This window comes from Ceratotherium simum, chromosome X (assembly GCF_057802395.1).
Source record: "Ceratotherium simum simum isolate JZ-2026a chromosome X, ASM5780239v1, whole genome shotgun sequence".
In the NCBI taxonomy this organism is placed as follows: Eukaryota; Metazoa; Chordata; class Mammalia; order Perissodactyla; family Rhinocerotidae; genus Ceratotherium; species Ceratotherium simum.
In genome coordinates this window covers 113,021,512-113,045,701 of record NC_141940.1, presented here as the reverse complement: position 1 = coordinate 113,045,701, position 24,190 = coordinate 113,021,512, and positions in this window count along the sequence as shown.

The window sequence follows — 24,190 nt, the reverse complement described above, 5'->3', positions numbered from 1 at the left end:
GGGAGAATTTTGGAGAGACAAAGAATTTTGGGAGACATAAAGGAGTATGAGAGAGACAAAGAATTGTGGGAGAAACTACAGAATTATGGGAGAAAATGGAGAAAAATTGGAGGGACAAGGAATTGTGGGAGACAAGGGGAAATTATGGAAGAGAATGAAGAATTGTGGGAGAAACCAGAGAATCATGGAAGAGACCAGAGAATTATGGGAGAAAATGGAGAAATGTGGGAGAGACAGGGAATTGTGGGAAAGAATGGAGAACTGTGTGAGAGACAAAGAATTATGGGAGACATAAAGAATTGTGGAAGAATTGTGGAGAAACAAATAATTGTGAGAGACACTAGGAATTGTGGGAAAAACAAAGACTTGTGGGAGATATATGGAATTGTGGGAGAATTGTGGAAAGATAAAGAATTATAGGAGACATTAGGAATTGTGGGAGAAACAAAGACTTGTGGGAGACATGGAATTGTGGGAGAATTATAGAGAGACAAAGAATTGTGGGAGATATAAAGGATTGTGGGAGAGACAAAGAATTGTGGGAGAGATAAGGAATTATGGGAGAATTGTGGAGAGACAAAGAATTGTGAGAGACATAAAGGATTATGGGAGAGATAAAGAATTGTGGGAGAAACTAGAGAATCATGGGAGAAACCAGAGAATTATAGGAGAAAATGGAAAAATATGGGTGAGATAGGGAATTGAGGGAGAGAATGGGGAATTGTGTGAGACACAAAGAATTGTGGGAAACAAGGAATTGTGGAGAAACAAAGGACTGTGGGAGACATAGGGATTGCGGGAGAGACAAAGGATTGTGGGAGACACAAGAGAGTAAGAGAAAGATGAAATGTGAAAGAAACCAGAGAATCATGGAAGAAACCAGAGAATTGTGGGAGGGACAGGGAATTGTGGGAAAAAAATGAGGAATTGTGGGCGATATAAGGAACTATGGGAGAATTGTGGAGAAACAAAGAATTGTGGGAGGGAATGGGGAATTCTAGGAGAGGCAAAGAATCATGGGAGAAACTAGAGAATCATGGGAGAAAATGGAAAAATGTGGGAGACAATGGAGAATTGTGGGAGAGAACAAAAAACTGTGTGAGACATAAGGAATCGTGAGAGAGACAGAGAATTGTGGGAGACATAAGGAATTATGGTGGAGACATGGAATTGTGGGAGAAACCAGGGAAGTGTGGGAGACAATTGAGAATTGTGGCAATGACAAAAAGTTGTAAGAGAGACAGAATTGTGTGAGAGACAAGGAACTGTGAGTGAGAAAGAGAACTGCAGCAGAGACAAGGAATTGTGGAAGAAATTGGAGAATTGGGGGACAAACAAGGAATTATGAGAGAAACCAGAGAATTGTGGGAGAGGTGAAGAATTGTGGGAAAGATAGTGAATTGTGGGAGAAAATAAAGAATTGTGGGAGATATAAGGAATTGTGGGAGAGACAAAGACTTGTGGGGAAAATGGAGAATTGTGGGAGAAAATGGAGAATTGCAGGAGAGACATAGAATTCTGGGAGAAACCAGGGAGGTATGAGACAATTGATAATTGTTGGAGAGACAATGAATTGTGGAAGAGAATGGGGAATTGTAGGAGAGACAAAGAATTGTGGGAGAAAATGGAGAATTGTGGCAATGACAGAAAGTTGTGAGAGACAAGGAGCTGTGTGAACAAGAATTGTAACAGAGACAAGGAATTAAGGAAGAAATTGGAGAATTGGAGGAGAAAGAAGGAATCATGGGAGAAACCAGAGAATTGTGGGAGAGACAAGGAATTGTGGGAAAGACAAGGAATTGTGGAAGAAAATGGAGAATTGTGGGAGAGAGGGAACTTTGGGAGACATAAGGAATTGTGGAAGAGAATAGGAATTGTGGGAAAGACAAAGAATTCTGGGAGAAACCAAAGAATTGTAGGAGAAAATGGAGAATTGTAGGAGAGACAGGGAATTGTGAGAGAGACAGGGAATTGAGAGAGAGAATGGAGAAATGTGAGAGACATAAGGAATTGTGGGAGACATAAGGAATTGTGGAAGAAACCAGAGAATTGTGGGAGAAACTAGAGAATTTTGGGAGAGAATGGAGAATTGTAGGAAAAGAAGAGAGAAGTGTGGGAGAAGGACAAACTATTTCATACATGGGGCAGGCCTGTGCATCTGGAAGAAAATAAAATTAGACCTTACACATTGTCTATATATTGCCACAAATAAATTTAAGGTGTATTAAATACTTAAATGTTAAACATAAAATAATAAACATCTTGTTAGAAAATGTAGCAGGTGGAGTGGGTTAGACCTTCTTAACCAAAACTGGGATCAGGTATATTTGACTCTATAAAATTGTAAAAATGTCCATAACTTTAATGAGCAAATAATATATTTGGAAAAACATTAGCAACAGCAGACAGACATAATAATATACTTAATAAAAAGAATTGTTTAACTCAATGTAAAAATGGGCAAAAATTCAAAGAAACAATTATTTCAAAACTCACTCGAAAATAATTTATTAACCTAAGTTTTTGAAGGAACACACGTTTTTATTGAACAATTGAAAAACATTTAAAAATCTAGATCAGCTGATGAAGGTCAAGATGGCGGCGTAGGCAGACTCTGAACTCACCTCCTCCCGTGGACACAGCCAATTTACAACTACTCGTGGAAAAATTACCCCTGAGACAGAGCTGAAAACTGGATGAGAGGAACTCCTGCAACAACGGACAATCCTAACTGGGGTGGAAGAGGCAGAGACTCCCTTCCGGAGAGGAAAACGCCGCCTTCACAAGCCGCCAGCTTCATGGCCGCCCGGGAGCAGCTCACAGGTACGCAGCCTCCCTGGAGGCGCGGGGCCCTGAGCCGGGGAGCACCCCCGCTGTGGGCATTTTGTGGACCCAGCACAATCGACACCAGTGGCATAATATCTGACCTTGCCTGCTACTAAAGCATTGGGGAGCACCCCCAGAAAACCCGGTTCACAAAGAAACTAAAACTGGCTCTTAAAGGGCCCTCACAAACTGACCCGTTCCAGAAAGCATCCTAAAATCACCAGAAAGAAAGGTGCACACTGCTTTGGTGACAAGAGACTCACCTAATAGGCCCTGAGTGCATCTCGGTGAGGGTGAGCCCTCTCCAGGGACTGGGACATTGGCGGCGGCCATTGTTGTGGCCTGGTGTGAGCGTGCTGACACAGACGCCATTGGAGTTTTCCCTGAGACCTGCTAGCCCAGGGTCTGCTCCACCCGCTAGAGCACCGATTTAATCCAGCTCAGCCAAGGCAGGCAGCCCACCCTAGAGACTGGCCCCACCTAACAACAAGCCCTCAGGCAACGTGTGGGCCTGCATAGATTGGTGACTGGATTTTCTGCAGCCTGGCAACTGAGCTGACTTGAGCGGGGCAGGGTGTGCACAAGGAGCGGGTGGAGAGTGTGGGGTGGTGGCGGAGTGTGTGGGGCTCCCGCCGTGGAGAGACTGGGTCCGCTTGGGGGGGGCGGGGCGCTCACACGGGGCAGGACTGTGTTGACTGTGTGTGTGGACCTCTGGGCGGCAGGGCTTGTCAGCTGCAGAAGACTTGTGCTTCTCAAAGACCCACATAGGAGGTTTGCCCCACCTTCCAAAGCCTGAAACAATTGGGTGCTCCTGTGCCTGAGGCCAGCCCCACCCAGCTGCAATCCTCAGAGAGCTGACAAGAGACCTAATAGGCTAGAGGTTTACAGCAATTCTAAGGCCCTGAGCCTAACAACCTGCCACACTGGGGGCCTACTCACTTAAAAGAAATACTGCAACACAAATGTGGTATTAGAACTTACAGCCAACTGTGCTGGGGCTACCCACACCTGATAAAGAGACTGAAGGGCCCACAACAACTACAAGCAGCTGAGCATTACAACAGCTGGCCAGGAGCATAACTCAGCCTCCTGGGCGCCTATCGGGAGCGCTACCAGCCCCCAATAGAAGGCCACACGCAGCCCACATAGGGGCCACCCCTGGAACATTGAGAACTGAGGGAAGCACACTGGAAGCCTCCTAAGCCATCACTTACATAAGGTCACCTATCCAAGAGGAGGAGGGGGAGCTGACCTACCTAATTCGCAGACACAACCACAGGGAAGAGGCAAAATGAGGAGGCAAAAGAATACATTCCAAGTAAGGGAACAGGACAAAACCCCAGAAAAGGAACTAAGGGAAACAGAAATGAGCAACCTACCTGACAGAGAGTTCAAACTAAGAGTGTTAAGGATGCTCACTGATCTGGGGAGAAGAATAAGTGAACTCAGGGAGAAAGTCAACAAAGAAATGGAAGATATAAAAAGAACCAATCAGAAATGAAGAATACAATACTGGAAATGAAAAACTCATTAGAGGGACTCAAAAGCAGAGTAGAGGATACAGAAGAACGGATCAGTGAGCTGGAAGAAAGACTAGAAGAAATTACCCAAGGTGAACAGGTAAAAGAGAAAAGAATTAAAAAGAGTGAGGACAGTCTAAGGGACCTCTGGGACAACATCAAGCGCACTAACATCCGTGTTATAGGTGTCCCGGAAGGAGAAGAGCGAGACAAGGGGCAGAGAATCTATTTCAAGAAATAATAGATGAAAACTTCCCTAACCTAAGGAAGGAAACAGACATCCAGGTACAGGAGGCACAGAGAGCCCCAAACAAGATAAACCCAAAGAGGCCCACACCAAGACACATCATAATCAAAATGTCCAGAATTAAAGATAAAGAGAGAATCCTAAAAGCCGCAAGAGAATGTCAAGTTACATACAAAGGAAACCCTATAAGGCTATCAGCTGACTTCTCAGCAGAAACCTTACAGGCTAGAAGAGAATGGCACGATATATTTAAAGTGCTAAAAGGAAAAAACTTACAGCCAAGAATACTCTACCCAGCAAGGTTATCGTTCAAAATGGAAGGAGAGATCAAAATTTTCCCAGATAAGCAAAAATTAAAGGAGTTTGTCACCAAGAAACCAGTGTTACAAGAAATGTTAAAGGGACTGATTTAAGGGGAAAAGAGAAGACCACAAATAGGAAAAATTATCTATTTCAATGATTAGAATGTAATGGATACAAATGCACAAAACAGAGGTTAGATATGATATCAAAAACATAAAAGGAGGGAGGAGGGTAGTTAAAGAGTACAGCTTTCAGACAGAGGTCAAACTAAAGTGACCATCAATTCTGTATAGAAGAAGTAAGGAACAGAGAAGGACTACTTAAACACTGAGGAAAAAAAAAAATAAAAAAGTTAAAAAATGGCAGTAAGTACATACTTATCAATAGCTACTTTAAACGTCAATGGACTAAATGCCCCAATTAAAAGGCATAGGGTGGCTGACTGGATAAAAAAACAAGACCCATATATATGCTGCATACAAGAGACACACTTCAGACCTAAAGACACTCACAAACTGAAAGTGAAGGGATGGAAAAAGATACTCCACGCAAATGGCAATGAAAAGAAAGCTGGGGTAGCAGTACTCATATCAGACAAAATAGACTTTAAAACAAAAACTGTAAAAAGAGACAAAGAAGGGCATTACATAATGATCAAGGGAACAATCCAACAAGAGGATATAACACTTGTAAATATCTACGCACTCCAATGTAGGTGCACCTAAATATATAAAGCAATTATTAACAGACATAAAAACAGAAATAGACAGTAACACAATAATAGTAGGGGACTTTAACACTCCACTTACACCAACGGATAGATCATCCAAACAGAAGATCAATAAGGAAACATTGGCCTTAAACGACACCTTAGAACAGATGGACCTAGTAGATATATACAGAGCATTCCATCCAAAAACCGAAGAATACACGTTCTTTTCAAATGCACATGGAACATTCTCCAAGATTGATCACATATTAGGCCACAAAACAAGTCTCCATAAATTTAAGAAGATTGAAATAATACCAAGCATCTTTTCTGACCACAACGGTATGAAACTAGAAATCAACTATAGGAAGAAAATCAGAAAAGCCACAAATACATGGAGATTAAACAAAATGCTACTGAACAACGACTGGGTTAACGAAGAAATCAAAGAAGAAATAAAAAAATACCTGGAGACAAACGAAAATGAAAATACGACATGCCAGAATTTATGGGATACAGCAAAAGCGGTTCTAAGAGGGAAGTTTATAGCAATACAGGCCTATCTCAACAAACAAGAAAAATCTCAAATAAACAATCTAAAAATGCACCTAAAGGAACTGGAAAAAGAAGAACAAACAAAGCCCAAAATCAGTAGAAGAAGGGAAATAATAAAAATCAGAGCAGAAATAAATGAAATAGAGACCAAAAAAACAATAGAAAAAATTAATAAAACCAAGAGCTGGTTCCTTGAAAAGATCAACAAAATAGACAAACCTTTAGCTAGACTCACCAAGAAAAAAAAGAGAGAAGGCACAAATAAGTAAAATCAGAAATGAAAGAGGAGAGGTTACAACAGACACCTCAGAAATACAAAAGATTATAAGAGAATACTATGAAAAACTATATGCCAACCAATTAGACAATCTGGAAGAAATGGATAAATTCTTAGAATCATACAACCTTCCAAAACTGGATCAAGAAGAAGTGGAGAATTTGAATAGACCAATCACCAGTAAGGAGATTGAAACAGTAATCAAAAACCTCCCCAAAAATAAAAGTCCAGGACCAGACGGCTTCCTGGTGAATTCTACCAAACATTCAAAGAAGACTTAATACCTATCCTTCTCAAACTCTTCCAAAAATTGAGGAGGGGGAAGCTCCCTAACTCATTCTACGAAGCTGACATTACCCTGATACCAAAACCAGACAAGGACAACACAAAAAAGGAAAATTACAGGCCAATATCACTGATGAACATCGATGCAAAAATCCTCAACAAAATACTAGCAAATCGCATACAACAATACGTTAAAAAGATTATACACCATGATCAAGTGGGATTTATTCCAGGGATGCAGGGATGGTTTAACATTTGCAAATCAATCAACGTAATACACCACATTAATAAAATGAAGAACAAAAATCACATGATCATCTCAATAGATGCAGAGAAAGCATTTGACAAGATCCAGCATCCATTTATGATAAAAACTCTGAATAAAATGGGTATAGAAGGAAAGTACCTCAACATAATAAAGACCATATATGAGAAACCCACAGCTAATATCATCCTCAATGGTGAAAAACTGAAAGCTATCCCTCTAAGAACAGGAACCAGACAAGGATGCCCACTGTCACCACTCCTATTTAACATAGTATTGGAAGTCCTAGCCAGAGCAATCAGGCAAGAGAAAGAAATAAAAGGGATCCAAATTGGAAAGGAAGAAGTGAAACTGTCACTATTTGCAGATGACATGATTTTATATATAGAAAACCCTAAAGAATCCACCAGAAAACTTTTTAGAAGTAATAAACGAATATGGTAAAGTTGCAGGATACAAAATCAACATACAAAAATCAGTTGCATTTCTGTACACTAACAATGAAGTAGCAGAAAGAGAAATTAAGAATACCATCCCATTTACAATTGCAACAAAAAGAATAAAATACCTAGGAATAAATTTAACCAAAGAGGTAAAAGATCTGGACACCGAAAACTATAAAACATTTCTGAAAGAAATTGAAGAAGACACAAAGAAATGGAAAGATATTCCGTGCTCTTGGATTGGAAGAATTAACATAGTTAAGATGTCCATACTTCCTAAAGCCATCTATAGATTCAATGCAATCCCTATCAAAGTTCCAACAACATTTTTCACAGAAATAGAACAAAGAATCCTAAAATTCATATGGAACAACAAAAGACCCCGAATAGCTAAAGGAATCCTGAGAAAAAAGAACAAAGCTGGAGGTATCACACTCCCTGATATCAAAATATACTACAAAGCTATAGTAACCAAAACAGCATGGTACTGGCACAAAAACAGACACACGGATCAATGGAATAGAATCGAAAGCCCAGAAATAAACCCACACATCTATGGACAGCTAATCTTTGACAAAGGAGCCAAGAACATACAATGGGGAAAAGAAAGTCTCTTCAACAAATGGTGTTGGGAAAACTGGATAGCCATATGCAAAAATGAAAGTAGATCCTTACCTTACACCATACACAAAAATTAACTCCAAATGGATTAAAGACTTGAATGTAAGACCTGAAACTGTGAAAGTTCTAGAAGAAAACATAGGCAGTACGCTCTTCGACATCGGTCTTAGCAACATCTTTTTCAAACACCACATCTGACCGGGCAAGAGAAACAATAGAAAAAATAAACAAATGGGACTACATCAAACTAAAAAGCTTCTGCACAGCAAAGGAAACCATCAACAAAACGAAAAAGACAACCTAACAATTGGGAGAAGATATTTGCAAACCATACATCTGATAAGGGCTTAATCTCCAAAATATATAAAGAACTCATGCATCTCAACAACAAAAACTACCAACCCAATTAAAAATGGGCAAAAGACCTGAACAGACATTTCTCCAAAGAAGATATACAGATGGCCAACAGACACATGAAAAGATGTTCAAAATCACTATCAGGGAAATGCAAATCAAAACTACAATGAGATATCACCTCACGCCTGTCAGAATGGCTATAATTAACAAGACAGGAAACAACATGTGTTGGAGAGGATGTGGAGAGAAGGGAACTCTCATACACTGCTGGTGGGAGTGCAAACTGGTGCAGCCACTATGGAAAACAGTATGGAGATTCCTCAAAAATCAAGGATAGAACTACCATATGATCCAGCTATTCCACTGTTGGGTATTTATCCAAAGAACTTGAAAACACCAATTTGCAAAGGTACATGCACCCCTGTGTTCATTGCAGCCTTATTCACAATAGCCAAGACTTGGAAGCAACCTAAGTGCCCATCAAGGGACGAATGGATAAAGAAGCTGTGGTATATATACACAATGGAATACTACTCAGCCATAAGAAATGACGAAATCCAGCCATTTGTGACAACATGGATGGACATTGAGGGTATAATGCAAAGTGAAATAAGTCAGAGGGAGAAGGCCAAATACCGTATGATTTCCTTCATTAAGTAGTAGATAATAACAACAATAAACAAACACATAGGGACAGAGATTGGATTGGTGGTTACCAGAGGGGAAGGGGGGAGGGGGGAGGGTGAAAGGGATAATTCAGCACATGTGTGTGGTGATGGGTTGTAATTAGTATTTTGGTGGTGAACATGATGTAGTCCATGCAGAAATAGAAGTACAATGATGTACACCTGAAATTTTTGCAATGTTATAAACCAATGTTACTGCAATAAAATAAATAAATAAATAAAAAATCTAGATCAGCTTATACTTTATGTGTTTTAACAATGTTCTTTGTAGAATAGGCAATTTGAAGATAAGTACCAAAAAAAAAATTGCAATTATATGTCATAAGCTTTCTGTATTTCTATTTTATACATATAATTTCTCTGCCAATAGAAAAATTAGGTCAAAGTGCAAATCCAGATGGTCAAAAGCACATGAAAAGATGCTCTTAGCAAAGGGAAATGCAAATTAAGGTAACAATAGGACATTGCTCAAGAAAGAGGTACAAAATTTAAAAGAATCTATAACTGTTATTGCTGGTTGGATGCAGAGAAAAGGGCACTCTCATTCATTACTGGATGAAATTTGACCTGCTACAGCTTTTTGCGAGACAATCTGGCAGCATCTATTAAAACTAAAAATATCCATGCAACTTGACCTAGTCATCCCTTTTCAGGGTATCCGACTCTTAGAAATTAAGAACAACAATTGTGAATACACACACACACACATTGCTTGTAGTGGCAAAAGATGGTTATCAGAGTAAATGCCCATCAATAGAGAATGATTGAATAAATTATGGTACATCCAGCCAATGGAATATTGTACAATCAGCTAAAAAATGAATGCAAGTTATACCAGTTTACTTGGAAATTTCCAAATGGTATTTTTGAATGAGAAAAGCAAGATGCAGAAAAGCATGTATAATATAATCCCATCTTTCTAAAACAATGACCAAAATAATCCCTTAAATGTATATATGCAGCTATGAGTGTGTAAAATATGAGGTTGGAGAAAATATGTATGGATAGAGACTAAATTGCTATCATGGATTATTTGGAAGCGGGATATATGCCAGAGAAGGGGGCAGGAGGGGGAGAGGAAAGCGAAGCTGAAGGGGAAAAGAAGAAAAAAAGACCACACCAAAAATTCAAATGTGTGTGGTATGATCACATTTATGCATTTTTGTAAAATTATATTTGTGAGTAGAAATGTAAAAAGCAAAAAATTTTAAATGTGAATACCAGATTTTTTTTTAAAAAGGAAAGTGTTATAAGCTTAGGGCATAATTTGAAAACATTTTTGTAAGGTGAATTGTTGCCATGAAATTCTTCTCATTTTTCTCTTTTCCTTTTCTTCTTTCACTATGAGCCAAAGACCAGAAAAAAGTAGTAATACAAAAGTTTTAATTGAGTTCTAGTTATCATAAATTTTGCCTAAGGAAAGAGGATTATATTTGCCAGTGTGCCTTGAAATTTTCTACAGAGATGCCCTTTAGCAGAGAACAATAAATTCATATTTTGCATTTTGCTCTTTAATAGATCCATGTTTGTGATAATATAAAAATATTTAAATTACTTAGTCAAATTATTTACTGTCCTTTTTGACTATCAGTTAGGGTCTTGCCTGGAAACAGATGGCACATCCAAACTGGGTAACTGAAGAGGGTTTGACAGAGGGACTACTTAACAGAAGCACCAAGCATCGGCAGGGATTAGGGAAACCAGGAAGGGATAGTGCATTATCCTGGAAGTAGTAATATCGAGAAGCTGTTATCACTTCTAGGGCCTGGAGGAGCAAGGGGAGAGAGTGACTGTCGGGACCCAGCCCTATGGAGTGGGCTGTCTGACAGTAGCTGTGGCCTTAAGCAGAGGGATGCAGCCAACCTGTAGAGATCCTGTGGAGACAGAGCTAATGGAATCAATACTCCAACCTCCTGCTCCTCCTTCCCTCTGATCTCCTGTTGATACTCCCCATTCTTCAAACCCAATTGGAAGCCAGAAGACAAGGGAGCCCATTGACGCAGTCCACACAGGTTAGCCTCCAGGAGCACAGAGTTCAGCAGAGAGGGATGGAGAGTGGATCTGAAGGGGCAAAGATTTCATCACTCTTTTCCACAACCAATTTCTTCAGATAATTTGATGGTTGGTAAAGATGAATCATAATATTTAATCCATGGCTTCAATTATCCCATGAACTTGGCCTTATACTGATGGGAATCCATACATATATTTTTGTGTTTGTGTGAGCAAGATTAGCCCTGAGCTAACTTCTGTTGCCAATCCTCCTCTTTTTGCTGAGTAAGATTGGCCCTGGGCTAACATCCGTGCCCATTTTCCTCTACTTTATATGTGGGCCGCCTGCCATAGCATGGCTTGATAAGTGGTGCATAGGTTTGTGCGCAGGATCGGAACTTGTGAACCCTGGGCCGCCGAAGCAGAGCACATGAACTTAACCACTATGCCACTGGGCCGGCCCCAGGAATCCACATTTTAAAAGCTTAGCATGAAGCTATGTGACACTCACTATCATGTGACTTAATTAAATTAGATGCCACTCAAAACACAGAAGAGAAGCTCCTGAGTTTAAGACCCAGGACAAGTAAACTCTGATAGGAGTTGGCAAGGAGAATAGGGAAAGAAAAATTTAAGTTTTCTCAAGGAGGAAGGAAAATCTCAGGACTTAGGGGATGAGGTTCATAAGATAAATTTCACTAATGTAACAATTTTGCCTAAAGTTGGTTAAGTTCAGATGTATGTACTCTACATGTAGACCAAAGATCTTTTGTCCAGTAGTTAGAACACCTGGGTTCTGGATCCCTGCTACTACTTAGTTCTGGCACTTTGGGAAAATCATTTCTTTTCTCTGAGCTTGCTTCATTCTCCATATGAGAAGAGGGTAGGTCTAAAGATCTAAGCTTCCATTCAGTTCTACATTGTATGATGCTGTTATTTCACCCAAGCAGAAATCTTGCGAACGACTTGATAAAACCTTAAAGCTCAGTTAGAAAAACAGTTCAGAACATTCAGAACAAGAGTATAATTAAAATTATGATTTTAAGGTGCAGCCTCTATGGAAAACGGTATGGAGATTCCTCAAAAAATTAAAAATAGAAATACCCTATGATCCAGCTATCCCACTACTGGGAATCTATCCAATGAACCTGAAATCAACAATCCAAAGAGGCTTATGCACCCCTATGTTCATTGCAGCGTTATTCACTATAGCCAAGATGTGGAAGCAACCCAAGCGTCCCTCGACTGATGATTGGATCAAGAAGATGTGGTATATATATACAATGGAATACTACTCAGCCAAAATAAAAGACAAAATCGTCCCATTTGCAACAACATGGATGGACCTGGAGGGTATTATGTTAAGTGAAATAAGCCAGAAAGAGGAAGACAAACACCATATGATGTCACTCATATGTGGAATATAAACCAACACATGGACAGAGAAAACTGTATTGTGGTTACCAGGGGCAATGGGGGTAGGGAGTGGGCACAAGGGGTGAAGGGAGACATGTATATGGTGATTGACAAACAAAAATATACAACCCAAATTTCACACTGATATAAACTATTAAGACATCAATAAAAAAATTATGACTTCAAGCATCTTCTAATTTTAGCCTTAGGATACCTCATCATAGAATTCAGTGGGCCACTAAGAGACAATAAACCTCCCTGTTCGATGAACACTAAGTTCAAAGCATTATATCCTTAGGGAACACTATCATTGGATAAAGACAATAGAGTACTTTAGAAAGAGGTAGTGAAAAAGTAGAGAATAATTGGTTTCAGTACATTGTATTATAGCTGAAAACCATTGAATAATCTACATCCTACTTTTTGTAATATCACACAGAAATCTCAGAAGAACAACACTGATAAGAATGTAAAAGAAATGGAAAAAAAATACAAAGATGGAACCATGATATACTATGGCCTATTGTATCCCTTCCTATTTAGCAAAGGGAGTGCCTATCTCAAGGCTACCCCTGTATTACATGAATGGGTATAAAATTAGTAGTAACATTCTTGTGGTATGCTAAGAAATTGGCAATGGTTGTCACAGTTTGACTTTTTCTTTCTTTACGTCTTATTTTCATATGTATGTATGTTCTTGGAGCATTTTTATAAATTCATTCTCTCTTGATCTCATGATTGGAGGGAAAAACATTGATATCTATAGAGATTTTTGGTGATGGTACTTGCTACCCAGAATGTCTCTTAATTTTAGAGCAACATTGATTTAGTTCTACTTGATTAACTCATATCAACGATAAAAAAAGGAGAGGGTCCCCCATACAGGGAAAAAGTGGAAGAAACATAATTTGTCAAGATATGAAAATGGAACACTTTATTTTAGAGATACAAAGCCCTGGGAGTAGGCAATAATATCTAGATTCCTAGAAAGCCAATATTCTATGATAGTCAATGTTGTATGGAGGAAGATGTTCTATGATAGACTATGCCATAGGTCATTAGTCAATGTTATATGGGGGAAGATTAAGAATGGTTAGAACCTGGGATTTGGCCCACCTGCTAGGAGCAGGGCAGTGGGTGTTGGGAAAACAGAGATCAAGTTTGGCAGATAAAGTACAGCATCCAAAGGGGGTGGTAAAATCATGTTGTAATTCCAGGCAAGCAACCAGCACTAGGAGTTTAAGGGAAGATACCTGGGAGTTCTAATGAATGAGTAGAATGCATTTAGAAGGAAGCTGGGGAGGGGAGAAGTGGATGAATCCAGGTAGACAGGCAGTTAGGGTAAGCAGGCAGTAGGGCTGCCTGCTGGAGATTTGGAACAGGACTGTATTAGTCTTCTAGGGCTGCCATAACAAAGCATCACAAACTAGGAGGTTTAAACAACAGAAACTTAGTGTCTCACAGTTCTGGAGGCTAGGAATCCAAAATCAAGGTGTCGGCTGGGTTTCTTCTGAGGGCCGTGGGGGAAGGATGTTTTCTAGGCCTCTCTCTGAGGCTTGTAGATGGCTGTCATCTCCCTGTGTTTCTTCACATTGTCTTCCCTCTATGCATGTCTCTGTGTCCAAATTTCCCCTTTTCATAAGGACACTAGTCATATTGGATTAGGGCCTGCCCCAATGACCTCATTTTAGCTTGATTATCTCTGTAAAGATCCTATGTCCCAAATAAGGTCACCTTCAGAGGTACTGAGGGTCAGGACTTCAACATGAATCTTGGGAGAGGACAAAAATCAACCCATAACAAGGACTGATGAGCACGAGACAAAGCCCTAGTGCCAGAAGGGATTGGGGGATGAGACTGATTACTAAGATAGGAATTCAGATGCAGAGACCAAGACAGAATGTGGATACTAGAGCTGGGCACATGGTAGGCAGAGTCCTGGAAATGAGATAATTGCCAGAACTGGAGTCTGGGACCAAGGCTGAAGGATGATAAGGTACCTGAATTGAAATACAAGAACTACTGAAGGATAGACTAGAATTGGCTGTTTAAGCCTGCGTGCACAGTCAAGAGGAGGTCTCAACTTCTGGGAGAGGGAGCACAGCAAAAACTGAGACTCCATGGGGCTCCATGAAGAATTGGAAAATTCCATGGGAAATGGAAAATTGAAACGGGAGGCATTAACCCAGTATACACTCTAGTGAAGCCTGTATAGGGAAGTTTTGCCAAGATTGCCTGCTCCCCCTCTCTGCCCAAATGGGTGTAGCCAGAAACTGATTATCTTTGCTCCTGATTTCCTCAAAATTGGAGTGTGCTAATCTTAGGTTCTCAAAGCATGTCAAGGACAGGTACTTGAAGCCACAGGATAAATATGGTTCATATTCCTAGAGCATCACTTTAACTTGGAGATTATAATGGAATTAGATGCAAAGTTAGTGTGAAGTTTTATAATAAATTGTGAGAGTTGAGAAAAACTTTATGCTGGCAGAGGTCTCACCCATGTCTCCTTGACGCTTACCATTCCTGTACAAGCCAATTGGTGTCTTACTGCAAACACTTGTGACTCTCTCTTGGTCAGAGTAGCAGACAGTTAACAATCCTAGGAACTGTCCTTAGCTAATGATGAATGGGAGTTGGAATTTAAATACCCCACCTTCCTTGACCTTGGGCAGGGGTGGGCCAGTGAGGAGGAAGGAGGAAACTTTGACTTATGTTCTACACTGTCTCCCCAAATTTCCCCAGTGTGATTGAGCCCCATGCTCACAGAGGTAACCTGCTCATTAATGCACCCTGGATTGGCCCCCTTCCCTTCCTGACTCACTTCCTCCCCTCTCCCATTGGTGCTTCTTGGGATTACCTCCCAAATAAACCACTCAACTCCTAGTCTCCAGGTCTGCTTCTGGGGTAGCCTGCCCAAGACATTGAGTCTGGTCTGAACCAGGCGCGCAGACTCTAGGGTGGGTGGGGTGACGGTGGAGTTTTAAGAATTTATATCCCTGTGCCTTTAAAGGAAATTTGCTGGTAAATTAAGAAACACTGGCTTAAGAGACTTAATCATATGGTACTTGAAACAGTTAAACCAGTGGCCCTCAACCTTTTTTCTTCCCCTAACTCTTCTGTGAGGTTCCACATTATCTTAAACAGTTGAGGTGAGCTCTGACAAAAGCTCTGTAGGTTATTCTCCTTTTATTACCCTCCAAATACAGAAACCTAAAAGTAGCAAGAACCCAAAAGCAACACACCAGCCCACACTGAACCCCAGGGCGCTAGGAATGCACCACAGATCACTGAGGAATCACCATCGTGATTCCCCGAGAACCAGCTTCATTCTGTCTAGTGCCATTTACCTTTTATTTGAAAGGTATGTGTATAAAAAAGTGCTGGTGGATTTCTGTGTTGTTAGAAATGATTCTTTTTCTTTTGGCTCTTATTTAAAAATGAAAATTACAACAGAATCTCCCAGGACTCCCTATTGTTGCCTAATAAAACACATTTAGTAGCAGAGGTGTCCCTTGACTTGAGCTCAAATAGCACAAAATGGTAAGTGTGAATTATTCCATTATCCTCCACCCTGCTCATGCTTTATTGCTTAATAACAGTGTAAGCAAGCCACCTAAGAAATGATTACAGTATCATGCTAAAGAGGTGGCACATCAGTTGCTGCTGCTTCTACCAATGTTGCTCTGTGATCTATGCACTTAATTTTTATTTCAATCTTCTTTCATTATTTCTGTAAACAAATTTTGGTAGCAAATAAAGGAATATAATAAATGAAACAATAAACAACTTGCTCTTGGAGTAAATTGAATGCTAGTAGAGGCATGCTACTATTGTTAATTTAGCTAAAATGTTCATAGTTTACCATCATTCTTTATTAAAAAGCACAGTAAAAAACAAAAAAGCACAGTGATATTAAACTGTACCAAATTAGTCTTCCTGCCCCTTGAAGGATTCCTTAAAATAAACAAGCAGTTTTGTTTGAAAAAAAAATTTTAAATAACAGTAGTTGAATTGCTAAGAAAGAGCCATCCAAAATGGATCTACTGGGATGCTGGAATGTTCTCTATTTAATTTTGTTTGTTTGTACCCCTGTTTCTATGCAAGAATATGGAATCATAATTAAGGTATTCCCAAGGAAATGAACATAATTATTGATTTGCAATGTTATTTATGGAGAAGCCACTAGCAAGATGCATTCATGTGTAGGGTTTACTTTTGTCTTGATTAGAAAGCAACCTCATGAAATTAGTGCTATCATAAATGGATTATTCGTCTCATTTGTTTACTGAAACACTGACTTTTTTGTGGATGTGGACCTGGACCTGAAGGGAATGATAGATCCTTTTCTTAATTTTTCTGTAAGTTTAGAGACTTACTCCAGTTTTAGAGATATTTTTTCCCCCTGCCAGAATGGAGTCTCTGGGCTCTGTGTTTCCATTTTTGTCCTCAGAAAAGCAGTATGTATATATTATAGGTAATTTTAGTAATACATTTATTATTTATAATCTTTAAAATATAGTTGTCTTTTTATAAGGGTTTATAGTGATTTTTTCTTGCAACTTGATCCAGACTCTGGGATCATGCAAAATAGCTCAAATTCTCTGTATTCTGAGATTGAAAAAAAGGCCGGTAATACATTTGTAATAAGTGGGATGCATGTGACATTAAAACCACAGGATTATATCAAGGGACGAATGGATAAAGAAGCTGTGGTATATATACACAGTGGAATACTACTCAGCCATAAGAAACGATGAAATCCAGCCATTTGTGACAACATGGATGGACACTGAGGGTATAACGCAAAGTGAAATAAGTCAGAGGGAGAAGGTCAAATACCGTATGATTTCCTTCATTAAGTAGTAGATAATAACAACAATAAACAAACACATAGGGACAGAGATTGGATTGGTGGTTACCAGAGGGGTAGGGGGGTGGGAGGAGGGTGAAAGGGATAATTCGGTACATGTGTGTGGTGATGGGTTGTAATTAGTATTTTGGTGGTGAACATGATGTAATCTATGCAGAAATAGAAGTACAATGATGTACACCTGAAATTTTTACAATGTTATAAACCAATGTTACTGCAATAAACAAAAAATTAAAAAAAAAAAACAAAAAAAAAAACAAAAAAAAACCCCACAGGATTATAATTGTCCTCCTGTGACTACTTTGATTTATTTAGGACGTTTATTAAAGGTCAGAGAGATGGCCACTTCTAGGTGTTAATGGAACCAATGCTGACTTGAAATTCAAAAGAAATTTGAATATTGCAATGATATCATATCCTTTCTGCAGTAATATTGGCTTTCTCTCCCTCCTCCCTATTTTGTCCTGACTTTTGATTGTAAAAACAATATTATAACATTTGAGAATGTTAGGAGAAAAGAAACAAAATTTATAATACTACTACTATCATTTCTATTTATTGCCTTCTATCCTTTGCCCATACACATTTATATTTTTAAACATAGTAGCAATCATAGTATATACACAATATTGTGTTCTGCTTTTTCATTGACGACTGTCTTTGGAAAAGAGATCTGGAATTTCTATAAGGATATTGCAAAATAGGACTAAGGAAGCTATGTCACTCTAGCTGAAAAAAGAGAGAGAGAGAGAGAGAGAACGTGTTGATTGTATCAAGCTTTTCAAAAGTGATGCATTTACCTTAGATTGTCTTAACTAGAGATTTGAACCCAACCATCTTGGGTTGGAAAAGGGTATGGAATGCAATTAAACTAAAATTTGTGAATGAAAGTAGAGCAGCATTTGCTTTCTGCCAGATTGCTAATTAAATGCCACAGAAGACTTGCATATTTAATTTTAGCCATGTAAAGAATGTGCAATAGTTGGTAGGCAAGAGTTTGGCCAGGAAAGAAATGACTATATTTTTAGATCATTTTGCTACCCCTGTTAATTTATTATCCTCTGATGTAGCTGAAGTTTAGAAATGGAAAAGTTCCTTCATTTGATCCAGAGTTAGGGTTTTGCCAGGCGAAAGGGCAAGGAGCCTGAGGGTATTGGCAAAAGAATGGTTGAAAAGATGTGCCATGAGTTCTAGACAGAAGAGGGAAGGAGACAGAGACAGGAGAAGGCTGATAGATGAAGACAAAGTGGGAGATGTCAAGGAGCCCGAGGTCTCTGTAATAAGAACAGACATAATGGTAAAAATAGAGCCAGAGAACTGGAAGAATGGAGGATTGCGTTCAGCAGGTTTATTAAGACTGAAATAAAATCTGAAACGCAAGTGAGCTGGCCTAGTTAAAAAGGTTTTGTTTTGTTTGTTTGTTTTGGTTTTTACATTATAAAACATTAGGACCAGAACAGAGAACAAGGCACGGGAATTCAAATCCATTCATTAACTCATTCATACGTTAATTCAACAAATACCTTGCTAAGCCCCTCCTATGTGCCAGGCACTATTTTAGGGGCTGTGAATACAGCAGTGAATAAGGCAGAAAAATTTTTGATGCTTTGGAATTTATACTCTAATGGAGGAGTCGGACACTTAAATAAATATAATATCAAATTGTAATAAGAAAAATAAATTATAGCAAGGGCATGGAGGCATGGGGGCTGGGGAGCTATTTTACACATGATGGTCAGAGAAGTGAAGAGGGGAGAGAGGAGGGGGAACATGAAGGACATGAGGGAGGAAGCCAAGCAGACATGGGGGGGGGCATTCTAGGCATAAGAACAGCAAATGCGAAGGCCTGGAGAGGGGAATGTGCTTGGCAGGCCTGTCCCTAACATTTGTGAAGCCCAGGGCAAGAGTACAAATGGAGGCCCATGAACTCAATGTCTAGACGTTAAAAGTTATAAAACATATTCTGTCATCCAAACTTGACTAATGTACCTCAATATTGGCCCGGAAGGTCAGGTTTAGATTTAGAATTCTCAGACTCAGAGTTCTGTACCAGAACCTGGTGGAAGAGGGTGAGCCAGCCTCTGGCTTCTGGTCCCAGCCAGAGGTCAATCCCCCTTTGTCTTTCCACCCCGGGATCCTCCCATCCACAAGGGGTCTTGCACAATGTGAGTGGACACCCTTGCCTGCATGTCCAAGCTCTGTCCGCACAGCCCCAAACAGCTGCCCTCTGATGGCTTCTTGGAACTAGGGATATGCACAGTCATGACACAGTCTGTTCTTGGGAAGTTGAACAGGGAAAGGGCCCATGCTGGCTCTGGAAGCCAGCTCTTAGCCATTTGGGCAGCGTATTCTGGGGTCCTGGGTACCCAGAATGTGGTCCAGATGAGGCACAGGCTCTGACTCCGCCTGTGGGGAAAGATGTGGCTGGAGGAGGGTCAGAGCAAGACCCTCGAAATCAGGAGGCCCAGGGCAGTGGCCCCTTTTGCCAGGACCTAAGGGTAGCACTTTTGCTTGTCACGCTTGAGGAGGAACAAGGAGGCTATTCCGTATATCCTCAGGATTTGAACTGTGATGATGGAGGAGATATGAAACTTCCATTCTGTGGAGGGTCTATAAAAAGTAAAGGAAGGAAGAAAAGGAAACCAGAACGTATGGAGCATCTGTGCTGAGCCTGGCTGTGTGAAATATGCTTTTCCTTGTGTGATTTAATTTAATCTGCCAACTAACCCCGGGAAGTAGTCTTCATCCTCTTCTGCGTACAGTTAAGAAAATAAACCCAGCGAGGTCACTTCCTTGTCCAGAGTGACACAGCCAGTGAGCCATGGAGCAGAGGCTCAAACCCAGGGCTTTGGCTAATTCTAAAGCCCATATTCTTTTCACCACACCAGATCGCCTGTAAAAGATAGCCTCAAAGAAAGACTTCATCTGTAATGAGAGTGAAGAGCAATAAAGAAAGTAAAATCCTATACTGTTCAGAGAGGAAAATGACTGCAGGGGTCCTTAATCCAGGGCTGGTTCCTATCCTGAGGTCCCTAGAGCTCCCAGAAGTCCATGAGGATAACATATGTGAAGTTATGGTCTTTAGTTATTTTTTTAAATTGAGGTAAAATTTATATATGGTGAAATGCACAGATCTTATATGTACAATTTGAAGAGCTCTGTTTCACAGATGCAAACACCCATGTAGCCACCACCCCAATCAAGATATTTCCTCCAGATATGTATATGTCCTTCATCTCAGAAATTTCCCTCTGGCTCTTTCCAGGCAAACTCCTCCCACGATAGGTAACTGCCGTTCTGATTTCTATGACTATGGATTCGTTTTGCCTGGTTTAGAACTTCATGTAAATAGAATCATGCAGTATGTATTCTTTTCATTTTGCTTCTTTTGCTCAGCATGTTTTTTGAGATTTATCCATATTATGAGATAAAAGGAGTTCTCTCCTTTTTATTGTTAAGTATTCCGTTGTATGACTATACCACCATTTGTTAATCCTTTCACTTGTAGGTGGGCATTTGGGCTGCTTTCTATTTTGGGCTTTTATGAATAAAGCTATTACAAACATTCTTGTACATGTCTTTTTGTGAGTGTATGTATTCATTTATCTTGGGCCTATACCTAGGAGGGGAATTGCTGGGTCATGCGGGAGGTGTAGATTTCACTTTTTAAGAAACTTCCACACTTTTCCAAGCTGGTTACATCATTTTACACCCCCAGCAGTAATGTATAAGAGTTTCAGTTGATAAGCTTATTTTTAATTTAAAATATTTAATTTTGAAATATTTCAAATATAAAAGAGAAAGAACAATATTAATAAATGACAGCCTTGTATCTACCACTCAGATTTAACACACTAACAATTTCCTGTATTTGCTTCAGATATTAATAAATGAAATATTACAGATGCACTCAAAGGCTCTCTCCCCATCCCCTTCCTTTTCCTCCTCCCTGGAAATTAGCATCATCCTGAAGTTGGTGTGTATCTTCCCACCTCTGTCTATTTTTAAGTATATGACATAGTATATGAACCATTTTTAATATTTCACTAAGTCTAACAAAGATGGCATATATTCTTGTGATAAGTCTGGGCACAGTGTTTGAAACAGCAGGCATCTTAACAAATATGTAAATTTAATGCTTAAAAATTTTTATTTCCTGTTCATTGTTGTTGTTTATTGATTTTAATACATATATTAATTAGGTTGTTTATACCTGCAATTAATAGAAAATAGGGACTATTAATTTTATTTTAAAAGGCAGTTTACAAGGCAGATGAAAATCCTTCAAAGCTTTGAATTTTTGAAGGGAAAAGTAACGAGGAAGTTCTTGGCGGTTGCGCTGGTGGGAACTGCAAAGCGAATACAACCCTCCCATATTACAGATAAGGAAACTGAGTCGCATACCTGTTGTGACTTGCTAGGTATTTTACAGCTAAAGAATGCCAGGCCAGTACCAGAACCAGGTCTTCTGATGTCCATTCTAGAATTCTCTTGACCACACCATGCAGCTTCCACATCACTGAAGGTGATCCAAGATAGAGAAGGAAGAAAGGAGAGAAGAAAATGTGCTGTGGAGGTGGGAGGAAGGAAAAAATTCATAAAAACAAGACGGCAGAAATGTGGTATTTTAAGGAAGAGGTTTGCCCTTCATCTGAATGATTCTTGGATTTTGGTGTATATTTTTGGTAGCAGTATGCGGTGAGTCACTAACAAAGAGCTTAAGACAGATGAGTTAACATAAATGGACCAAAATAAGCTGCGGTCTCCAGGCTGAGCAGCTGTTGGACAAACCTGCCAATATTTTATTTCCCAGAGACACTTGCAGCAGATTAAAGTGAGCAGGCGGTGAGTGCGCATTAGAAAATTCCACACCGTTCAGAGTTCCTGCGCCTGAGATGTGGCTATCCAGGGCAGAGGGGAGAACCCTCAGCTCTTGACTGAAGCTCCACTTTGTGGAAGAGGGTAGACAGGGCTGCAGGCCGCAGCAGGGTGAGCTAGTGGAGGGATAACACAGAGGCACAGGAATCAGAACGGCTTGAGTTTTCAGCCCTGATGGTGCAACTAGTTGTGTAACTGAGGGGGACTCCTTTAGCTTTTCTGTGGCAGTTTTTCATCTTCTGAGTGAGAGGCTTGGATTGGATGACCTCGTAAGTCCCTTCCAGTTTAAAAATGTATAGTTCACATTTATTGAGCACTTACTCTGTGCCAGGCACCTTGCTTTACACATGGATTTTTCCCCTCTATTAAACCTTCGAAGTTGTTTCAACAGTAGTCCCATTTTGCGGATAAAGAAACTGAGGCTTAAAGAGGACAAGAGACCTACCTGAAGTCATATAGTGAGCAATGGCAGAGCCTGGACTCAAATCTGAGACTGTCTCAGAAATCTGTCTTCTTCAACACTATTCTGTGTTGTTCCTTTTCCCTAAGCAGGAAATTACGAATGAGTTGCCTTCACACTCTCCTCCCTCTCCACGGCTTTATGTCTGTTTCTAATAGTTATGCTTCAATTGCCCTGCAGTGGATTTTCAGATCCTAATTGGAGCCCTTCACGGCAGCCACATACTACACTGCGGGTGAAAGGCGTTAAAGATAGTAAATCAAATTCAGGACACACACCTCACCCAGAACAGAAATAGTGCTGAGCAGGGCACAGCAGGACCATTTGATTTACAGGATCATCGTTGTCTTGAATATTTTGTACATTCTCTCCAGTGGACACTCTGTACTTGGTGTTCCTGCTGATGTCACTGGCAGAGATGTCTCATGAGGAGACACTCTGTTTGAAAAGCCACTTCAGTAACCTCCTCTATCCTGATTTAATGTGATATGGCCATGGCAACGGCTGTGATAGTGGCGGCTCCTTTGTTGCCTTTGATAAATGACACACCATTTAAGCACCTTCTTGCACTGCCTCTCTTCCAATGAAGACATCAGACATAGGAAGAGCATCCCTCTCCAATACAAAATAAAATAAATGATCTCCAAGTTTGTGGGCGATTTTATCTAACTTCTGTTCAAGATCGACCTTTAGTTGGTGACTGACAATCCTGATTTTAAAGTCTGTTGGGATATTTATGATTGAGATCACACTTTCTGTAGTTCTTTCTTTGATGCCTACACATACAGAAATGGAGAAGCGAAGCAATATCTAATCATTCAAACCAAAAAAAGCACTGCTGCTTATATTTATTTGGATGTTTTAAGACACAGAAACTTTGAGCTTCTAAGTCAAAAGGCAAATAGTAAAATATGGCAGATTGCATTAATGACCTTGATACTTCACCTCTTCCTATATCCACATCCTTTACCACATGACCTGGGAATTTCTTTTGCTAAAGAGGCGGAGTCTATTTTCCCTCCCCTTGAATCTGGATTGGCCTTCTAACTTTTGGTCAATAGAATGTGGTGGAAGTGATGGTGGGTCAGTTACAAGTCTAGGCCTTAAGAGATCTTGAGTGTTTTCATTTGCTTGCTCTTCTGCGTTTGCCATGAGAACATGCCCCGATTATCCTGCTGGAAAATGGGATGTGAGGAACAGAGCTGAGGTGCCCCAATCATTGCAGCTGAGGTTATCCTAGATCAGCTGAGCTACAGCCGACTGCAAACCTATGAGTGAGTCCAATTGAGATCAGAAGTACTGCCCAGTCTAAATTGCCAACCCACAGGTTTGTGAACTAAATAAATGCTTATTGTTTGAAGCCATTGAGTCTTAGGGTGTTTTGTTATACAGTATTATGTGGCAACTGATAACTGATATAGAAAGTGAGACTTTAGTCGTCAGGAAAACATCCAGGAAGTACCTAAGGATTGGAGGACTA